The sequence below is a fragment of the Jaculus jaculus genome, chromosome 5 (assembly GCF_020740685.1).
Source record: "Jaculus jaculus isolate mJacJac1 chromosome 5, mJacJac1.mat.Y.cur, whole genome shotgun sequence".
NCBI classification, from domain to species: Eukaryota; Metazoa; Chordata; class Mammalia; order Rodentia; family Dipodidae; genus Jaculus; species Jaculus jaculus.
In genome coordinates, this window is record NC_059106.1 from 133,554,178 (window position 1) to 133,571,855 (window position 17,678).

Sequence of the window (17,678 nt, forward strand, 5' to 3'; positions counted from 1 at the left end):
CCTATCCCCTGAGTGTATTTCTCCTCCGAAACTAGGTGAGGTGCAGTTCTTCTCTGTGTCAGTGGTTGGACAGAGAGACTGTCATGTTGCTCAGCGCTGTTTTGTGCAATGAATGGTGATAAACATGGTGGGATCACACAGGTCCCTAATGTCCAAGAACTCACCGTCCACTCACAGAGGTGACATGCACGTAAAGTGGACAGAATACTCTGTTCCAGAGTATTTACAAAGCAGCTATGTGGAGGGACGAAAGTACAAGCTTCTGACCCCAGTGTCCTTGACGCCTGTTCATGGAGCGGTGCAGCACGGGGCGACGAAGAGGCAAGCTGGCCGTGCAGGCCCCTGCCTTCCCTCACGAGAGACATTAACTGCGATGCTGTTACTGTGTGATGTAGGAAGTTACTATAACTTCACCTCTCTGAATCTGTTCCTACCACTATCAACTGAAGGTGAGATTAGAGAGCAAATAAGACTACTATGAGGTTTAAAAGAAAGAATGCTCGTGAAATGCTTAGCATGTTATTCACGTAGAAAAGATAACCACTTGCCACTAAATTGGAATCTTGCTTCACAGAGGCATCGGTAGAGATCATTGCAGTACGTGTTGGCCCACCTTTTACAGGAAACCTCACTAGGGGACCAGGAAGTCCTCATCTTTGCCCAGCCATTAGCTGCACAGAACAACTTGTGCCGGCAATGTGACCTCTTGTCTTTCTTGGCTGTTCCTCTTGGCAAACTATGAACAGCAAGGGCCACTCTCCGTAATGTTCAGACCTTTTCCCAAAGAACCCAGTGGGAAGAATGTTCTATGTGTTTTGCAAAGCCAGACCTTCTTCTGCAGCCAATTCTTTTGAAGACACAGAGATTCTAATTGTTTTACGATCTTTACACCTCCCCCACCCATTGGTGACCACTTAAGCCACCGTTTTTCCATAATGAATGAAGTGCTTACAAGAATTGGTATTTGAAGGTCTCAGTAGTTCCAGGAGCAGGCAGGGTGGCAGCTTACAGATTTGGAAAGCATTTCCAGCTAATTTACAGCCGAAGAGACTGAGTCTGAAAGTGACCAAGCTCCTGCCTTTAGGCCTGCCTCTGTCCTGACCCTTTGTGTGTGGAAAGAAACTGAGTGTGAATATGAGTGTGTGGCTTCCATGTGCATTATTACAAGTGGAGGAACATCAGATTCTTCCAGAAAAAGTTTATGTGCTGGGAGAGGTGACACATGTGCCTATGTGACTAGAAATCAGGAGGACATCTGGCTTGGGCAGTGTTCTTGGCATTTGGTTTTTTTTCGCCCATCTCTCAGATCTTTTAATATTAGCTCAGTTGTCAGACTTTCTTTTCCCTTGGCAATTCCTCCAGAAGTTTTTGGGGCTAAGTCCCTTTAGGATCACATGTGTTCGGACACTGTGAGCTCCTCTTTTCAGTAATTGATTGTTATGAACTATTGTCACCTCACTGTGGCTGGAATTCTAGAACTTCTACCATGTGTCTGTGTTTTCATATCATTATCCAGTTTCCTCAGACTCTTCCTCATCTCAACACCAAAACCTCTAGTCATCTTTATTGTACATCTTGTTCAACTATTTTTTTTTAACCTTCCTCTGAGAAATCAGGATGTATTTGTATTTCTGAGCCAGACTTATTTCACTTAACACACATCCTCCAGTTCCATCCATTTTATTGCAAATGATAGGATATTCCTTTTTAGGGCTGCATAACATCCATCGTACAAATGATGGTATTTCAATATATACATACATGTATTTTGTGTGCAACTTGGAGAACAAAAGTCTAAAATAATTCTCCAAATTAATGATACTGGAAGTGAGGTGGAGAGAAGAATCAGAGGGTTGGGAATTAGCAGGGAATAAAATACAGGTTGAGATCAGGAGTGGATGAGTCAAGATCCATGCAACTTCTGAAACTGGTCACAGCCAGGTAATGTACCCGAATGCAAGGGTTGTGAAAAATTTGGTACCATAAAAGGTTTCTAAGCCAGGTATGGTAGTGCATAACTTTAATCCCAGCACTTGGGAGGCAGAGGTAGGAGGATAGTTTGAGGCCACCCTGAGATTTCATAGTGAATTCCCGGTCAGCCTGAGCTACAGTAAAACTCTACCTCAAAAAAAAAAAAAAATGTTTCTATACATCCAGCACCAAAAATTAATTGAACTCAAATGCACAATGGCTCCGAGGGTGTCTGGCACCTACGTTATATTCCATGACTTCACTGCAGTCTCAGTCTTAAACGTGTAACATCTACATTTCACGCTGTGCATGCTCTCGTGCCCAGCAATGCCCGTGAACCCTGTCCAAAATTCTTTGGCTCAGATTTGAGACTGAATTATGTTATGAATTACAGTGTTTTCACTATGCATTCAAAGTTTTCTACCCTTGTAGAAATGAAAGTAGTTTCATCATAGAAAACAAAGATTTAATATTTTTCCTATTATCATTGCTCAGCATGTACATACCAAATTGAATATCTTTGGATTATACTGTTGGAGAATGTTTGATTTTTTAAAAGACTGTTATTTTAGTTTGCTTCTGAAATGACCCTAAACATACTTCTGCCATTTTGTAATATATACTTACATGAAGCAGTGTTCTCGGTACTGATAATTATGAGAAGAAAATATTGATCAACTCTGAAAAATGTTAGATATGCTCTATATTCTGTGGTATCAAACATCCAGCCAATATTTAATGCTTCATGAAAAAATAAATCAGCATATCTAATTCATTAGTATGCAAGCTTGCTGATATCTTTAGTAAATGGTAAAATTATATGTATACCAAATACTAGTTTAAAATGAATTTATTATTATTTTTAAATGTTGTATTTATTTCCTTGGTGGGATATGCCGAGAGCTTGAGGGGTAAAAAAAAAAAGATTTGTTCATCAAAGACAGCTCCTCTATTCAGCATCATGGATGATACTGCCATTGAATGATATGAATGTGTGTGTGTGTGTGTGTGTGTGTGTGTGTGTGTGTGTGTGTGTGTGAAAGAGAGAGAGAAAGAAAGAGACAAAGACAGAGAATTATGGATGTGTCAGGGCTTCTGGCCACTGCAAATGAGTTCTAGGTGCATGAACCACTTTGGGCATCTAGCTTTTTGTAGATACTGGGGAATTGAACCAGGCTTTACAGACAAACCCCTTTAACCACTAACCCATCTCTCCAGCCCCCATTTATTATTTGTCAGTAAATATTTGATTTGCATACTTATTTTATATACTTATATAAGAACTTTCTTGAGGGCTGGAGAGATGGCTTAGTGGTTAAGCACTTGCCTGTGAAGCCTAAGGACCCTGGTTCAAGGCTCAATTCCCCAGGACCCATGTTAGCCAGGTGCACCAGGGGGCGCACGCATCTGGAGTTCGTTTGCAGTGACTGGAGGCCCTGGCATCCCCATTCTCTCTCTCTTTATCTGCCTCTTTCTCTCTCTGTCACTTTCAAATAAATAAATAAAAATAAACCAAAAAAAAGTTTTAAAAAAAAAAAACTTTCTTGAGTAAAGTGGGGTAGTGAATGGAAAAATTTATCTTTTTTTTTTTAATTTATTTATTTGAGAGCGACAGACACAGAGAGAAAGACAGATAGAGGGAGAGAGAGAGAATGGGCGTGCCAGGGCTTCCAGCCTCTGCAAACAAACTCCAGACGTGTGCGCCCCTTGTGCATCTGGCTAACGTGGGACCTGGGGAACCGAGCCTCGAACCGGGATCCTTAGGCTTCACAGGCATGCGCTTAACCGCTAAGCCATCTCTCCAGCCCAATGAATGGAAAAATTTCAGAAGCCCCTGGTGGAGATGTTTGCTTGGGGCTTTTCAGAGTAAACATGGATCATATTTTACTTTTACAATCTAAATATTGAAGTATCAAACAACATAATGTTCATACCAAGACCTGTGGGCTTTGACACTTTTTGGTACAACTATAGCTCCATAGAGCTGAAGTACTGGGAAGAATGTAGAAGTCACTGGTATCCACCTGTGGAGAAACAGGCCACTAAGACCAGAGTCCAGTTACCTCCCTGGTTCATTTTCAGATGGCCCATTTACGACTCGATCACACACCAGCACTCTGTCTTGGTCAATGGTTTTGGCTCTGTAGTGTAGGAAGACAGTCATCATAATTCTTTCCCTGCTTTCTTATAAGAGTCAAAGCAAGGCGGGCGTGGAAGCACACGCCTTTAATCCCAGCACTCTGGAGGCAGAAGTCAGAGGATCACCATGAGTTCAAGACCACCCTGAGCCTACATAGTGAATTCCAGGTCAGCTTGAGCTGGAGTGAGAGCCTACCTTAAAAAACCAAAAGGAACAACAACAACAAAAAGAGTCAAAGCAATCGGTGATGTTTAACATTACCATGGAGCTGTCAAACCTGAGGAAAAGGATAGAGGGTGAAGTCCTTACTCTTGTCCCCATTCTTCTGAGCCTATATTGAAGAGATTTGCTCAAGAATAAACAGTTACACAACCAGGTGGGCTCGGCCTTTGTCCCATCCTGGCAGCACTTGGCAGCAGTGCCATGTCATGGGGCACATATAATGTGAAGTTGCCTATTTCTCCTTTGAGGAGGAGTTCTGTGCAGTCAGAGGCTAGTTCCAGCCACTCTCTTACCTGGTACTTCTCTAATGTCCAGCAAGGAATGTGCGTGACTGATAAGATTTCTGGCCTCAACGTCCTGTATATTGAACAAAGCACATAAGCTATATTTCTGAAGTCCTGTTTATCTCTAAGAGTCCTCGACCTTATGATCTATGGCTTCAACAACACCCATCATCTCTAACCAGACAGCTTACTCCTCTTTATCTGCTAAAGTTTGGGAAAGCTAACTGGATGAAGAGCTCAAGGATTAGCCTGTCCTTTCAAATGGCTGATGTGGGCTTGGATGTAACAACGCCTTGTGCAGCTTCTGGCTTGAGGAGCTCAAAGGGCTTCCCGGACATTATCTCACTCTTCCTACCTTCTCCTTTGGAAGATGGCTCAGGACAGCCCTCATCATTTCTTGGCACACCCCACACCAATGGGTTACCTGGTTTTCCCACAACCATATACTGGCAGAGGCAGGGACAAGAACCTGACCACAAGATTACTGGCCTCCCAGCCCGCTCATTGCCTCATGCTGCTTTCAGGATCCATTATCTGTCTTACAAGGCTGAGAAGATGTACTGTTACTGTTACAATGACATGAGACATTTGCTGGGGATTCCAGGGAAAGGAGACTCCTCTCTTCTTCGAGATCCATGAAGTTGCTGATGGATGAATTGAGAGAAAAAATTGAGCATGATGTGATTCGTATTCAAAAGGGATCTAGCAGTAAGTCAAGATGTCAAGGGGAAAGTATGGGGCAATGGGAGACTAATGCCATGGTCTTAGTTAATCTAGTCCATTGTAGGCTCAGTTGGTGGTGTGTCTCACCAGTGTAACATCCTAGACTTTAGTAGGACTAGCCTTGATTATTTCCTAAATGATAGAATTAACATTATGGAAGCCAGGAAAAAGGTCTGGAGTTGCAGTAAGGCGATCTGGGTTTCATTCAAGCATCATGCATTCTGGTCCCATAAGTTATTAGAAAATGACCTAATTTCTTTGTTCTTTAATTTCCCCATTCTTAAAAATGGGTAATACATGCCACACGGGTCTGTTATATAGGACAAATAGACTATTTAAGCAATGTTTTTATAAGTATTGGGGATACTTGATAATGCCATAGTATTTCTGGGATACCAGCTTTATTAAAATTTGGGGGGGGGGGAAGAATTAGTTTTATATTAAAATCAACACATAGATTTATTATAAAGTAGCATTGTAAAATGGAATAGCTTGAAAATATAAAGCTATGAAAGAGAAGTTGTTGTCACCTAATTTTACTGAAAGTTGGGGTCATGACTGATACTCTACTTCCAAATCCTGTGGAGTAGAATTTTATGCTTCCTTAACACTTTCTAGTATTACAAGTCCTGAGTAGAGGCTTGTGAAGCATGTTTACCTAAATAATCCCTTAGTTTTGATTTTTCCCAGTTGTACTCTTGCATCACGTTTAGTCATTCAAATGGTAGGAGCTCAAATGCCTTCAGCAATGATATCATAAGTTTTTTAAAAATATATATCTTTAAGGAGAAGATGGCTCAGTAGCTGAAGGCACTTGCTTGTGAAAATTATAATTTTAGTTGTTACCAAGTGTCTATATAATAAATTATTATGCACACAATGATTCTACCTTAAATGAAAATCCACCACTAAACCACATTAAGTCCCTTTGTGTCACTTAATGTCTCTTATGTGAAAAAAGAGATGATAAAACTCTACCTTAAACTTTCATCCCAGTAGAGGATTCTCCCCTCTGAATAGTGGCACTGGTGTTTATGATCACATAACTTAACCAGATCATTCATCACTTTCCTATTTTTGCACTGGCCATCAGGGAGCTCAGTGCTTTATTCATTTGTTTTAATGTTTTGAGGTAGGGTTTCACTCCAGTCCAGGCTGATGTGGAACTTACTCTGTACTCCTAGGCAGGCTTTGAACTCATGACAATCCTCTTACTTCAATCTTCTTTGTATTTATTTTTATATTTAGTCAAACCTATGTGAGGTTCCCAGAACGATCATTTTCTTTCTTTCATACATTGGCAGGTTTGCATGCTTAAAATTCTATGGCTTTTCCTGTCCTTTCCATGTTTTGTTTTTTTTTTTCCTTTTTAGACATAGGATATCAATTATAAGGAAACCAATTCTTCAACTAACTTTATTCTGAACCAAACATAAAGCATATTAAGACTCACATTTAAAACACAAAATTAGATTCGTCTTGAAGTGAAACCTGAGGAATGCTGAAGATCCTGAGTTTGCTTTGGAGCTTTTATTTTGTTTTGTTTTGCTCTCTCTCTCTTTGTGCGTGCGTGTGTGTGTGTGTGTGTGTGTGTGTGTGTGTGTGTGTGTGTATGGCATGGGTAGGACAGTGTGTTATGCGTGGTGTATACATGTGTCTATACGGATATATACATGCTATGTGTGTGCACGCAGAGGCCATAGAGGACTTTTAGGTGGTCTTCTATATTGCTCATACCCATACTTCTTTACAATGGGGTTTCTCCCTCAACCCAGTGATACCAATATCAGTCAGCAAGCCCTTTCCACCACCTTCCCTGGACACTTGGGTTACAGATACATGGCTAGACCTACCTTATTATGTGGGTTCTGGGGAGTTGAACTGGCATGGTCTCAGGCCCTTCCAAGTCTTGACGCTTAAGCAGTGAGTGCTCTTAACTGCTGAGCCATTCCCCAGCCTGCCTTGAGGCTTTTAAGCTAAAGGATTAGCTCTTGCTTAGGGAGAACATGACTAGTGGTCCTTTGTTCCTTCCACTTTGTCCCTAACAAGCAGGTATAATAAGAACTTATTATGCTTTGGATGTTGGTCAAACCCCAGCACCTGAACACCAGGTTAAAGTGTACATGTTACATGTAAGATGCTAGTTACCCCCTCATCTGCTCCCCTTCATCGGCTCTGCCACATGCCACTGATGGCCTGGTGCTGATGGATGTGGGCGCTTCACAAAGGCAGATGCTTCTCAGATGTCACCACCCAAGTGTTCCTGACGTGTCACATTTGAAGGTAGATTACCGTGTTGGTCAGATTTCTGTCTAACCTGAGATAATTAATTACCAGGAGGTAAGATTTATTTTGGATCATGGTTTCAGAGTGTAGTGGTTAGCTTCTCATGGTAGGCATAACATGCCCAACCAGGGGCAGCTTGTGGAAGGAAAGAGTCTATTTCCAGCTTATAGTTTTGAGGGAAGTTTCATTTTGGGGAGGACAGCATGGCCGCAGAAGACAGCTGGGCATCAAATCCCCATGTCAGGAGGGAGGAGGTAGAGAGTGTGAGCTGAGTGAGACCAGCTGGACTGGGCTATATGACCCAAAGGCCTGCCACAGCAACGCACCTCCTCCAACAAGGCTCCACCTGCCAAAAGCTCTCCCAGCTGGGAATTATGTCAGGCTTAATCACAAACACATGTGGCTATGGGGACATTTTTTACAGTCAACCCACAACACAGAGGCTTCAGGCTATACTCATTCAGCCCTATAGCTCTGGGCTTGTGGCAAGACAGAGACACTAAGTGGGAAGCTTTGCTCTACCACGTTTTTATCAAAAATATAGAAAGGAAGAGGAAGGGAATGGAGTTCCATTATATTCTCAAAGAAAATGCCCCTTGTGACCTATCTGTCTTTCTTGAGGCCCTTTCTCATAAAATTTCCACCCTAACCAAAATGCCACCCAGTGGACCAAGCCTTTAACACATGACCTTTATTTTTTATTTTTATTTATTTGACAGACAGGAAGGGAGAGAGAAGACAGAGAGAGAGAGCAAGTGAGCAAGGGAGAGAATGGGCACACCAGGGCCTCCAGCCACTGCAAATGAATTCCAGACATGTGCACTACCTTGTGCATCTGGCTTACATGGGTCCTGGGGAATTGAACTGGGGTCCTTAGGCTTCACAGGCAAATACCATAACTGCTAAACCATCTCTCCAGCTCAAGGCCTTTTTTTTTTTTTTTTTTTTTGAGCACTAAACCATAACAAACATCCTTCACTTCTTTTGCCCTTGAATCACCTTATAATGCTAAGGGTATAAACCCATAGGGCTATAGGTTGTCCTGAGTATGAGGAACCAGGAGGGAAACAAGCCAGGGCCTGGAAGGAGGCTCTGAACCACTAGCACAGGAAATTTCTGAATCCCAGGCATACAGATTTGGGTCTGGGAGGGAATGAGGATTCCAGATGTGCATGTTTATATGGTCTCTTGGACTTTTCACTTGGTGTGGAAGGCCAGAGTTAGTACCCTGAGGCATGGGCCAGGAGCAGGAATGTTTTGCAGATTTCACTGCTATCTTACAACCCTTGTGCAGAGAAAGACTGCCTTTAATTATCAAAACTGACCTACTCTGTGACCTTTTCAGTGATGGGACCCTGAAGTGTAGGACCCTGAAGTGATCATGGTGACCACCTGCCCAACTCCTCATTCTAAGATGAACTAGAAGAACAATAAACCTGCTCGCATCCCTCACATTATACTTTATAAATATACATGTATAAATATGTAATATATAAAAATATATAAATATACAACCTCCTAAGCATGGGATTAGAACATATAGAGAGGGGACGCTTTCTCCCATGATGCAGTGGTGATGGCACAGCCAGGCTTCTGGGTTCAATGCATCTGCACTTAGAAACTCCCGGGGGTCAGTGATGCATGCGCTATGAGAAATGAAAGCGAGGGGGAGAAAAAAAAATTATAACTGACTTCCACTGTTAGACAAAGTAGTTTTCCCCTTGGATATATTGTACTCACTCAAATGCGCTATTGCAGAGCAGAGATAAAAATTAATAGCTTTGTTTCCTGTGATCTCTTTATCAGCCAAAGTACAGGACTAGGGCTCTCAGTTATTTTAATGGAAAAACCTGAAGTTGTATTATCAGGTGATAAGGCCGTGTCAGGTGTTATTTTATTCTCTTATCTCCCTTGTTCAAGGTGAGGTGCCTCAGCCCTGATGGATGAGCGGGGCCACTGTGACTGTGATGTTCCCCAAGCCTTGATCTTAGTCGGCCTTTCAAGATAACTCTGGCAGGTGAGAGAGGTCTCCGGGCTGCTGATGCTCATCACTGATCTGAGCAAAGGCTTTGATAACTGGATTCCCGTCCCAGAAGAGGGAAACGGGCAGCGGGGCGGGAGAGGTGGTAGGCACTTTTGCAAACTCTGTCACATGGACCAGGTCAGCTGTACTGCAGAACCTTTCACGACTCCTCCAGGGGAGTTTATTCAGCAAGCATTAATTGCTGATCTCAGATGTTACTTGTGCTATGTTTGATAAAGAGGGAAGGATGAGTCACTTCAGTCCCTGCTACCCTTGGGGAGCTTACAGCCCAGAGGGCGGCAGACTTGATCACAAGGGAAGGAGGCTTAGTCACATCCTTCCCCTTGGTGTTTCTAGAGCACTTTGTACCTGTTTGCACGCTGGCTCCTGTCACTGCATGTGGCCATTTGTCTGCAAGACTGTGTCCCCTCTGTTCGATCTCTGTTCCTCAGGCAGGGAACAAAGGCTCAAAGATGGTCGCATGTCCATCTTCAGCACTGCAGATGACACATAACTGATACTGTGAACTGCATTAGTGTGCAAGAAAGTTAATTTGTTCATTTGATGTCTTATGCATATGACCATGCATAACAGAACATCTAATCAGGTCTGTTTCTGATAAGAAGCATTTCATAAGTGAGGAGTCGCCTTGTTACATCAGCCATGAGTCATGAAAAGGGGACAATAGAACCTCCTGCCTCAGCTCCCCTGTCATTCACCCCGAATCTCTGGCATCTCATCCTTCATGGGTGCTAGTGGTGGATCAGGACTGGCAATGAGCCAAGAGAGAGCCCTGGGATATGGTGAAGTAAGTGCAGGTCACTAGGGAAACACAATAGGCACTGACAACCATAGTTCTGTTACTTCTCAGGTAGACTGGGAAAGTGGGCATAATAGAAGTGTGTCTCACTTGTGTCTTAACTGCTGAGACCATTATATGAAAGTGGATATGAAGGAGTTCCAGGTAAAACAGTGGGTTTAGAAACTGCCTCTTTGTGAGGTGGTGAAGGAGAAAAGTAGCAATAAAAAAACATAGACTCTGTTCCAAAAAAAAGAAGGGAGGAAGTGATTCAGAAATTCACAAAGATAGTGATAGGATGCCTGAAAAGTGCAGAGAAAATGGGGTTCAAGGGTCACTGATGCAGAGTGAAGCCAAAAAGAGAATAGCTCAAGCTGCCAGGCTCCTTGGTGGGGAAGGGGAACCGCACCAGTTCCCCCATGTTCTGGATGATGGTGATGTCAATGGACTTTAATCAGTTTTAAGAGTATTTGTGTATCTTGTACAATTTGACATTACAGGGAAAATAAAAAAGAAAGGAAAGAAGGAAAGAAAAGAAAGGAAAAATACAAGAGAAAAGGAAAGGAATAGCATGAAACATACAGCAGAAAGACAGGGTCCACAGAAAGAAAAATGTGTCTTCAGAGACACTCAGATCACAGAATGCACAGTAGTGCTTATTTCAGAGTTTTAATGACTTGGGAACTATCTGTTGCCTTGGTAGTTCAAATAGGCAAATGGACAAATATAGATAGGAAGAGGCATAGCCATGGCAAGTCATAGTTTTGGGACTTTGGAAGGAACCACAATATTCATTCTAGAGGAAAAAGAAGCTTCATGAATATACTTTATCTCGGGCCAGCTGCAACAGTTGGCTTTCCAATTTTGAGGATTGGCCTTATTTATAATCATTAAAACACCTTAAGGAAAGAAAATAAAAAGAGCAGCTTCTCTTTCATGTCCCTAATCTTTATAGAGCTCAGAGATTTTTTTCTTCTTCTGTTAGTTCAATTTAATTAACCTAGAACATTGGGGTGGATTTGAGTGAGTGACTGCAACAGGTTCCAGATCCAAGTCTGTTACATGTTGCAGAGCACCCCCAGACATTCCTGCCTAGGCAACAGACCATAGATTTCAAAGGTGCCACTTAGAGACCTGAGGTTGTGCACATGGCCTAATGTAGTCACAGCTAGCACACTGTGGGTGTGAGGAGGAACCATCGGAGGGCCCCTAGCCTCTCCACAGTTCACACTGTGTTCTATGTGAATGAACTCTGTTTGAGTTAAATGCTTCTGTAAGCACATGGCCTATTTGAACTACCAAGGCAACAGATTTCCCAAGGCATTAGTACTCTAAAATTAGGAAGAAAGCTCAGAGATTATTCTAAACCAGTGTTTAGATGAGAGGAAGATCTAGTCAAAGGTGGCAGGGTTTGGGTACTTTTTGCTCTTCTATCTCGCCATGTCAGGATCAGCTGGGCACACTCATTGAAGTCATTGTTCTTGGGTTATCTCCAACACTTAGGAAATTACATATCCTGGAAGTAGTCCAGGAAACTACTTGTTAGCAAGTCCCCCCAGGTGGTTTCTAGACACACTGATTTTGAGGACCACTATCCAAACTTTTCTAACAGGCTTCCTGATCAACGGTGCAGCAGGATTCCCCGCTGTCAGTTCTGTAGAAGGAAAAGCTTGATTCAGTACAAACAGATCCAGGAAAGTAACTTCAGGAAATAGGACTCAGATTTTATTCCCAATTAATTCTTCCTGCAATTTGAGGGGCCATTTGAATCTTCTCAGACTAGATATATAAGAACTGGGCAGGATTTCTATAGGCTGTCCAAGCACCACCACCTTTAAACGCACCTATCTTAAAACAGTGTCATTACTCTCTAAATGTGGACTCAACCGTTGTCACACACTCCTTTTATTCCTTTTAAGCGAATAGCTCTCCTCTAGTCACCAAGACTTCAAGTAATTGTCAGCTAACTGGCCTGCTTTCTGGTGTGGCTTTCTCTTCTCAAACAAATGTTATGTTGCTCAGATACACTAGTGATCTTATCTATAGGTAGAAAAATGAGAAGAATTAGTACTATACTGATAGTTCAAATAACATTGACCCAGCTGGGCCTGGCCACAGTTCTGGTGACGGTGGGGAGACTGGAGAATCAGTGTGGCTTTGCAAAAGCTGAAGCTTGGTATGGGGAGAGTGTCTCACGGAAACACAGATAAGTGATGGAGGAAAGCCACCTGGTATTCTACTCCAGCTTTTGTGTGATCAAAGGCACATGCATTTGCACACACATATGCATTCAACATAACTCCTCTTACCATCCAAACTGCACATGCAAACAAAAAATTATTATAAATTGGTTTGTATTGTCATAGCTTGTCATGTGACGACTGCTATTAGCATTTAAATCTGATTCATTGGGGATGTCCAAGGACCCTAGTATCACTACAGGTTCCTTGTTAAGATTTTAGTTTTTAGTTAAAATAGTTATGAAGTTCTTGAAAAATATTAAACAGAAGAATACAGTGATTTTAAAAAACTTGATTGAGAATGTTAATATATGAACAGATTGCAAACTTTTCATATTCCCATCAGATTATATTCTTTTGTCTCCTCTCCCTCACCCTCATTCCACTGTGGACCCTTTTCAGTGGGAATTATTGGTAAGTACTGTAGTCAGACACTGTAGGAGGGAGAATGCCTCAGAATACTCCTTCCTGCCCTGTGGCTGTTACATCTCTTTCCACACTCTCTTCTGCAATGTTCCCTGAGTATTTGAGGGCTGAGTTCTCTGCAGTCTCTAGTGTTCTGTTGTGATGAGTTCATCTCTCTGGAGGAGACGGTCAGGCTACCAGTGATAGCAGAATTCATGTTTAATCTACCATTTCCTCTGTAAGGTTTCCTAGGCCCCGGCAGATGTGATAAGGCTGACTTGGTTCGAGGCAGTGAGCTTTTTTTTTCTTGTTGTACTTATGGATCGTGAGTCTCCTCAGTATTTGCCATCATCTGTAAAAAGCAGATTCTTTAGCTACGAGTGATGGCAACATGGACCAAAGGGGATAAACATAGATATTATTTACCTATTTATTTGACAGAGAGAAAGATGGAGAGAAAGAGAGAGAGAGAGAGAGAGCAGCAAGGCCTCCAACTACTGCAAATAAACTCCAGACGCATGCACCACCTTGTGCATCTGGCTAATGTGGGTCCTGGGGAATTGATCCTGGGTCCTTTGGCTTTGCAGGCAAATGCCTTAATGCTAAGCTATCCCTCCAGCCCAAACATAGATATTTAGAAGACTTTTTGAGAGGCATATCCTCTCCTTTTAGTGAAATAACAGTGTAAGCTTCCCTCTAGGACCTATCCATAGGCTTCTGACTTGGTTCTCAAGGACTGAATTCCCTCCCACTGAGCTGGCCTCACATCTAATCAGAGAGAAATTCATTATCTACATAACCTATGTGCCATGATTGCACAGGTGTGTATATCAGGTGTGTACATCTTTGTCTGTCTAGCTGATTTTGTAGCTTGCAGGATACACTACTTGCTCACACTGTTGGTGACTACCTCCGCCCCAGCAGCTTGCATTTTGCTAGTCAGCAGGGAGCTGGCTTCCATCTCAGTTCTAGAATCATCTTTCAATGTCCCATGACCCCAGCCTGTGATGTCTTCAACAATAGGGTCCTACCACTTAACTTGGTTGAGTAGCCAAGTGCTTTGGCAATGCCCTGCACTATTGTGGGGGCCTCATGGGCCTCCTTGAACCACAGCTCACTGTGAGGGGTGGTAACCCAATTCTCACACTGGGTTTGCCAGCAATAGCCTATGGTTTTAAATTTTTTTTTGTTGTTGTTATTTATTTATTTGAGAGTGACAGAGAGAGAAAGACAGATAGAGGGAAAGAGAGAGAATGGGCGCGCCAGGGCTTCCAGCCTCTGCAAATAAACTCCAGATGCGTGCGCCCCCTTGTGCATCTGGCTAACGTGGGACCTGGGGAACCGAGCCTTGAACCGGGGTCCTTATAGCCTATGGTTTTAGAATAAAGCCTTCTGCACTCCTTCAAGGTGCTTCTAACCCAAACTATTTCAATCTCTCTCTCTCCACAATCTCTCTTTAAGAGAGTTATATATTTTAATTAGCTAACCAAGAAACAGGTTTCTATGGTACTGATTTATGCTGTCATGTGTTTTGTATATCTCTTCCTGTCTAGTCCTGTCTTCCCCCAAAGCCCCCCAAGACAGACCTTTCTGCCTCCTGGAGTCTGTCCCTCCACTTGCTTGTCAAGTGTGCCCTCCTGCCACCCCTCCCTGCTTCCCTTCTCTCTAAGCCTTATTCTTGCTTCCTTGCTAGTTCTATTGATAGGAAAACCAACATATAAATCAAATTATTCCATGTTAGGATTCACAGGTGAGAGAAAACAAGCAGCACGTATCGCTCAGAGCTTGAGAGACCCCGCAGTATAACTTCTTCCAGGTTCAACCTTTTTCCTGCAGGTTTCGTTGTTTCATTCCCCTCACTGCTGAGTAAAATTCCCTTGTATATATGTATCACATTTTCATTATCCAGTTATCAGTTGAGGGCATCTGTGCTGATTCCATTTCTGAGCTATTGTGAAATAGAGCAGCAACCAACATGGTTGAGCAAGTGTCTCTTTCTGTAGTAAAGACTAGAGTATTTTGGGTATATGCCTAGAAGTGGTGTAACTGGGTCAGAAGGTAGATCTATTTTTAGATTTTTCAGGAACCTCCATACGTATTTCCATAGTTACTGTACAAGTTTGTACCAGCAGTGGATGAGGGTTCCTCTTTCCCTACACCCTCACCAACGTTTTTTTTCATTTAATTTTTTGATGACAGCTATCCTTACCAGAATGAAATGGAATCTTGAAGTAGTTTTGATTTGCATTTCCCAGATGGCTAAAGATGTTGAAGGTCTTTTTCGATGTTTATTGGTTATTTTTATTTCTTCAGAACTCTGTTCAGTTTCCTGCCACATTTTTGACTGAGTTCATTATTTATTTTATTACTTAAGTTTCTGAGATCTTCATATATTATAGATAGCTGTATGTTAGTATATTCTAGGCAGCTATATGTCAGATGCATACTTGGTAAAGGTTTTCTCTCATTCTGTAGACTGTCTGTTTACTCTGTTGATGGTTTGTTTAGCTGTACAATGGCTTTGTAGTTTTATACACTCTCAATGGTTGAGTGTCTCATCCCCTGGCCTACTGGAGTTTTATTTGGGAAGTCTTTCTCTATGCTTATATATTGGAGTGTTTGACCTACTTTTTTTCTAGTTGTTTCACAGTTTCAGGTCTTATATTGAGGTCCTTTAGCCTTTTGGAGTTGATTTTTGTGCAGGGTGAGAGAAGCAGGTCTGTCTACATTCATTCTACATGCGGCTTGTCCTAGTTCTCTAACACCATTTGTTGAAAATGCTGTCATTTCTCTAGTGTGGGGTTTTTTTTTTGACTTATTTTGTGTCAAAAATCAGGTGGTTGGTGTTATTAGAACTTATACTTGTATGTACTGCATTGTACTCCATTGATCTAGGTGTTTTTTTTTTTTTTTAAATTAGTACCATGATGTTTATTTACTGAGGCTTTGCAGTACATCTCAAAATCAAGTATGGAGATACCACCAGAAGTGTTCTTCTTGCTCAGGTAATTTTTAGCAATTTGAGGCTTTTTGTGCTTCCATGTGAAATTTGAGACTTTTTTTTTTTTTTTTTTTGCATTCCTATGAAGAACGGTGTTGGAAATTTGGCTGGAATTGTATCTGTGCATTGCTTTTGGTAGGACAGGCATTTTCGTTTCTGTAGGTCAGAGCTGGGCACAGTGGAAGTAGAGCGGCCTACTCGGTGTGAATAGGCTTCACATGGGTCTAGGCTGGGGGGTGTGGCCAGTCTGGGGAGGGAGGGGCCTAATCTAGTTGATCCTACTCAGGGCTGTACAGGCAGACAGGCTGGGGAGTGAGGTCAGCACCGAATGGCCCTGTGTGCTACAATGGGTTTTTAACAACCTGTTTGTGTGTATGTGTTTCTATTCAACATTTAACTGGAATTCAGGACAGGAATTGAATGTCATCTCTCCCTAAAGTATGCTGTGTGAATCTGAACAAGGTTCTTCCCTTCTCTGGGCTTCAGGTTCCCCTTATAGAATATGAGGATCAGACAAGTGATATGGGTAGACTTCTGAAAGCTTCCTAGTAAAGAACTGAGAGGCTGTGAAATGTCACACAGTGTGGGAAGGAACAAACAAGTCACGGTTTTGTTCCAGCTTAATCTGTTTCACATTTAGTGTAGTCCAACCTGCGATAGGTCCCCGTGGAACACAGATGACTCATTTCCTGTCCTAAGTGGATCTTCTCTGAGGTTTATAACAGATCCTGCCCTCAGATAGGGAGCCAGCCAAGGGGTCAAGTCTGTAGGCCTTTGGGCAAATTCTGCATGCTCATTATCTGCATCAAATTAAACCTGATAATCAGCAAACACACACACACACACACATTGTCACTTAGGGATAGTGAAGTTTAGAAGCTATGTGTTCCTGAAAGGAAGCTGATCAAGTTTTTATAAGCACAGTGACATTTATGTGAGCACTGGGGAATTAAACCCTGGCCACTAAGTTTTGCAAGCAAGCACCTTTAACCTCTAAACCATCTCTCTAGCTCCCACAATGACATTTAAATGCAACAGAGAAGTTGATAATTGAAATGAGGATTAGATTTGGTAAGATGATAAATGCTGTTTGCTAAGTAATTCTGAAGTCTGAAAAACCCCAGTGCATCTATCGCTTCCTCCATAGAACTTTCTCTGACTTTGGCTGAATGCTGGTGTCCTCTTCACACATCTCCTTCCCCTACGAAGTCGGTCCTACTGTGATAGATACAGCCATGTCAGCAAGTAAACAGACTTCCCAAATGTTAGTGCCATAGGGAAACTTCGAAATATGAAAGCTCTTCCCTTCACCTTCAGCTTCAGTCATTCATTTGATTATTAATTCATTCATTTGGCAAATATTTACTTAATGCTATACATTAAGCATTGTACTGAGTAGGTGACAGAGAAATAATAAATCATGAAAGGAATTTCACTTAATTTATATTTTGCACATACATGAATGGTATGCTGTAAAGAAGCAGACAGAGTATATGGTATTTGACAGGCTGATGGAATGGAGAATTACTGATCAAGAAGGGAGCACTGTGCTAGATAGGGTGGGCAGAGAAGATTTCTGTGAAG